The sequence below is a fragment of the Nerophis lumbriciformis genome, linkage group LG16 (genome assembly GCF_033978685.3).
Source record: "Nerophis lumbriciformis linkage group LG16, RoL_Nlum_v2.1, whole genome shotgun sequence".
Taxonomy (NCBI): Eukaryota; Metazoa; Chordata; class Actinopteri; order Syngnathiformes; family Syngnathidae; genus Nerophis; species Nerophis lumbriciformis.
Window position 1 is genome coordinate 2876374 of NC_084563.2, and position 5725 is coordinate 2882098.

Consider the following 5725-nt stretch of genomic DNA (forward strand, 5'->3'; position numbering starts at 1 on the left):
GGCTCGGGTGGTCCGCTATGTCATTTATGGTGACTCGTCACGTCATTTAATTTGGCCCATCACTTCATTTCAGGTGGTCCGCCACATCATTTAAAAAGGCCCGTCGTCTCATTTTAGGTGGTCCGCCACATCATTTAAAGTGGCCCGCCATGTCATTTATGGTGACTCGCCACATCATTTAATTTAGCCCACCACTTCATTTCAGGTGGTCCGCCACATAATTTAAAGTGGCTCGGGTGGTCCGCTATGTCATTTATGGTGACTCGTCACGTCATTTAATTTGGCCCATCACTTCATTTCAGGTGGTCCGCCACATCATTTAAAAAGGCCCGTCGTCTCATTTTAGGTGGTCTGCTACATCATTTAAAGTATCCCACCATGTCATTTATGGTGACTCGCCACATCATTTAAAGTGGCCCGCTGCATCATTTTAGGTGGTCCGCTACATCCTTTAAATTGGCCCACCATGTCATTTAATGTAGCTCGCCGCTTCATTTCAGGTGGTCCTCCACATCATTAAATTGGCCCGCCATATCATTTAATGTGGCCCGCCATTTCATTTATGGTGGCTCGTCACATCATTTAAAGTGACCTGCTGCATCATTTTAGGTGGTCCGCTACATCCTTTAAAGTGGCCTGCCATATCATTTAATGTAGCTCGTCGCTTCATTACAGGTGGTACGCCACGTCATTAAATGTGGCCCGCCATATCATTTAAAGTGGCCCACCATGTCATTTATGGTGACTCGCCACATCATTTAAAAAATAAAAATAAAAAAATAAAAAATAAATATATATATATATATATATATATATATATATATATATATATATATATATATATATGTATATGTATATATATATATGTATATGTATAAATATGTATATATGTATGTATATATATATATATGTATAAATATGTATATATGTATGTATATATATATATATATATATATATATATATATATATACATATATATATATGTATGTATATATATGTATGTATATATGTATGTATATATATATGTATATATTGTACTCAGTGGCCTAGTGGTTAGAGTGTCCGCCCTGAAATCGGTAGGTTGTGAGTTCAAACCCCGGCCGAGTCATACCAAAGACTATAAAAATGGGAGCCATTACCTCCCTGCTTGGCACTCAGCATCAAGGGTTAGAATTGGGGGTTAAATCACCAAAAATGATTCCCGGGCGTGGCCACCGCTGCTGCTCACTGCTCCCCTCACCTCCCAGGGGGTGATCAAGGGTGATGGGTCAAATGCAGAGAATAATTTCGCCACACCTAGTGTGTGTGTGACAATCATTGCTACTTTAACTTTAACTTTGTTAAGTTTTTTTCCCCATAAAGATACATAAAGTTTTTTAAAGTGAAAACCGAGTTTTTCATTGGATTAATTATTTAATTTTTTTTTTTTGCTACATAGAAAATTTTATTGGAAAGCCCTTAAGTTGTTATCTTTAAATATATATATATATATATATATATATATATATATATATATATATATATATATATATATATATTTTATATATATATATATATATATATATATTTTAGATAAGCCTAGTATGTAATGCCATTAGTCTCTTTTTGCCTGTATTATTTTCACTTTCGGTAAATTTACCATATTTTCTTCATACTTTAATTGTATTTGCTTTATTTTGTTTTGTTAAGCCTGATTTCGAATTGAGAGTTCTATATTTGTTTCATTTTTTAAATGTGTTTAATTGCTCAACATGAATGAAAGGGTTAAAAGCAAAGTGTTGACCGACAGCTGCATCGGCCAATCAAACGATGAGATGATCAGCCCGGAGAGGCGGTGCTTGGTGACGTCATCGCATCCCTGTCATGTGATTGGACAGGGAGAGAGTTCAGTGTTCGGTGCCAGGCTAGCTAACAAACAGTCACACTTTTGATTGATTGAAACTTTTATTAGTAGATTGCACAGTTCAGTACATATTCCGTACAATTGACCACTAAATGGTAACACCCCCAATACGTTTTTACACTTGTTTAAGTCGGGGTCAACGTGAATCAATTCATGGTAGGTTTCAATCAATTCACCGAGGTTTGTGTTGAAATATTAATACTTCTACTTTCCTCACAGGCTGACTCCAACTAAAGTTCACCTCAGAAGGAAAGGAAGACGACAGTGAGTACAATGAACTTCTAATATTGTCTTTGTTATGCTTTTTAACTGTTGTTTCACTCACTAGCATTGTGTTAGTGACGTCATGCATTGTGGCCACGAGGAGTGTGTGTGTGTGTGTGTGTGTGTGTGTGTGGGTGTGTGTGTGTGTGTGTGCGTGTGTTCTTGTATTTCCGCCCTTCTTGAGACATGAAGAAGAAAAAGTAGCTTCCATATGAGGAGGTGTGAACATAAATCATGGTCCCAATAACATTGCATCTAATAGAGTCAAATACTAGAGTCCGTGAACATTGCTCCAAAGTCAGGATTTTTTTTGTTGATTTAATGTGCGTACAAAAGTAAACATGGACAGGTGCAAAGGCAGCAATATATGATAAAACAAGATAAAGAAGGACATCTCTATTTATTCCCAGAAAAAACTTATTTTACGACTTCCTGTCCTGACGTAAGACAAGCCATATGTGAGCATAGGATGAACACATACACTAAATTGCAATAATTTTTCAATAATTTTTCAATAATTTTTCAATAATTTTCACAATTGTTCCACTAATCTTTTACTAATCTTTCACAAATTTGTCACTAATTTTTCACTATTTTTCAATATTTTCCCGCTTTTTTCACAAATTTTTCACAAATGTTTCAGTACTTTTTGCATATTTTTCACAAATTTGTCTACTATTTTTTCACTATTTTCACTAATTTTTCACTACTTTTTGCACATTTTTCACTATTTTTTCCACTGTTAAAAACACACAAACACTGTCATAAAATTGGGAACAATTTCTCATATTCTTTCTGTTTCTGTAATGTTGCAATATTTTCTCGTAAAATTATTCCTTTTTTTATGTAAAATTATTACTTTATAACGCAAAATGGTGACGTTTGTCATATACAATTCTAACTTTTATCACAATTTGTTTGTTATTCTTGTAAAATAGTGACATTTTTTGAGTAAAATGATGACTTTTGTCATCATTTTGCGATGTAAAATTCAGATCACTATTATAATATTGCCAAAATGTTTAAGTTTTCTCTAAAAATTGTGACTTTTGTCGAGTAAAATTGCCAAAATGTTAAGCTTTTCTTGTAAAATTGCGACTGTTATTGAGTGAGATTCCAACTTTTATCATAATATTGCACACATGTTCAGTTTCGACTTGTGCTGAGTAAAATGACGACTTTTATTATAATACTGCCAACATTGTAAGTTTTTCTTGTGAAATTGTGACCTTTTTCTTGTGAAATTCCAACTCATTTTTCACAAGAAGCTTTTCTATATTTGCATAGTATGTATATATTATTCATGTTGTAAATACACTTCTTTATATATCTAGAAAGGCTGGTCCTAAAGAGGGAGGCTTTTTTCTCACGTCTCAAGAAGGTAACAAATACATGAATATGTGTGTGTTCTTGTATTCCTACCCTTCTTGAGACATGAAGAAGGAAAAGTATCTTCCATATGAGGAGGTGTGAACAAGTGATGACATAAATCATGGTCCCAATAACATTGCATCTAATAGACAATGTCTCATTTGTGGTGACATCTATCAAAATGAGGGTGGTCCCAAAAAGGAGGGATTTTTCACATTGACTGTGTGTCGCTTTTAAAAGTGCTCCCCCTCTGGTCAACATATGAAATAACAAGTGTGTGTAAGAAATTGAAATGTGCCCCCTTTGGCCAAAATTAATTAAAAAAATAAATAAATATGTATATAGAGACCTACTGTAATAACTTAAAGTCAATAATGAAGATTAAAAACAAACAAAATATTTAAAAAATAACTAAAATCAGTCTTTTTCTCACAATGTGTCGACTTTTTTCGTATAAAATTGGGAACAATTTCTCATATTCTTTGCTATATTTCTTCGTAACATTCTGACTTTTTAATGTAAAATTATAACTTTTTAATGCAAATTGGTGAGATTTGTCATAAAATTCTGACTTTTATCCCAATATAGCCACATTTTTTGTTATTGTAAAATAGTGAAATTTTTTTTAGTAAAATTATGACTTTTGTCATAATTTTGCCAAGTAAAATTCCAATTATTATTATAATATTGCCAACATTTTTAAGTTTTCTTATAAAATTGCGACTTTTGTCGAGTAAAATTATGAAGTGCTCCCCCTCTTGTCAACATATGAAATAACAAGTGTGTGTAAGAAATTGAAATGTGCCCCCTTTGGCCAAAATTAATTAAAAAAAATAAAAAAAAATGTTAATATAGAGACATACTGTAATAACTTGAAGTAAATAATGAAGATTAAAAATCAATTACACACAAAAAATTCCCCCAAAAATAAATGAACTAAAAACAGTCTTTTTCTCACAATGTGTCGACTTTTTTCTTATAAAATTGGGAACAATTTCTCATATTATTTCTGTTTCTGTAATATTGCAATATTTTCTCGTAAAAAAATATGACTTTTTTTTTTATGTACAATTATTACTTTATAACGCAAAATGGTGACATTTGTCATATAAAATTCTGACTTGTATCACAATATTGCTAATTTTGTTGTTCTTGTAAAAATAGTGACATTTTTAAGTAAAATTATGACTTTTGTCACAATTTTGCCAAGTAAAATTCCGATTATTATTATAATATTGTCAACATATTAAAGTTTTCTTATAAAAATTGTGACTTTTGTCGAGTAAAATTGCCAAAATTTTAAACTTTTCTTGTAAAACTGTGACTGTTATTGAGTAAGATTCTAACTTTTATCATAATATTGCACAAATGTTCAGTTTTTGACTTGCGCTGAGTAAATTTACGACTTTTATTATAATACTGCCAACATTCTAAGTTTTTCTTGTGAAATTGTGACCTTTTTCTTGTGAAATTCCAACTCATTTTTCACAACAAGCTTTTTTATATTTGCATAGTATGTATATATTATTCATGTTGTAAATACACTTCTTTATGTATCTAGAAAGGCTGGTCCTAAAGAGGGAGGCATTTTTCTCACGTCTCAAGAAGGTAACAAATACATGAATATGTGTGTGTTCTTGTATTCCTACCCTTCTTGAGACATGAAGAAGGAAAAGTATCTTCCATATGAGGAGGGGTGAACAAGTGATGACATAAATCATGGTCCCAATAACATTGCATCTAATAGACAATGTCTCATTTGTGGTCCCAAAAAGGAGGGATTTTTCACATTGACTGTGTGTCGCTTTTAAAAGTGCTCCCCCTCTGGTCAACATATGAAATAACAAGTGTGTGTAAGAAATTGAAATGTGCCCCCTTTGGCCAAAATTAATTAAAAAAAATTAATAAACATGTTAATATAGAGACATACTGTAATAACTTGAAGTAAATAATGAAGATTAAAAAACAATTACAAACAAAATATTAAAAAAATAACTAAAATCAGTCTTTTTCTCACAATGTGTCGACTTTTTTCTTATAAAATTGGGAACAATTTCTCATATTCTTTGCAATATTTTCTCGTAACATTGTGACTTTTTAATGCAAATTGGTGAGATTTGTCATATAAAATTCTGACTTTTATCCCAATATTGCCACATTTTTTGCTATTGTAAAATAGTGTCATT

At 31.9% G+C, this 5725-nt stretch overlaps 1 long non-coding RNA gene across 1 annotated transcript in view; it reads left to right on the plus strand.

Annotated features, from left to right (window-relative positions):
* The first annotated feature begins 1943 nt into the window (after positions 1 to 1943).
* LOC133617341 (uncharacterized) overlaps positions 1944 to 5725 on the plus strand; it is a 27057-nt gene continuing 23275 nt past the window's right edge. The window contains exons 1-2 of the long non-coding RNA XR_009816980.1: positions 1944 to 2060; positions 2124 to 2168. This is a non-coding gene — a long non-coding RNA (uncharacterized lncRNA). The remainder of the gene's footprint in view (positions 2061 to 2123; positions 2169 to 5725) is intronic.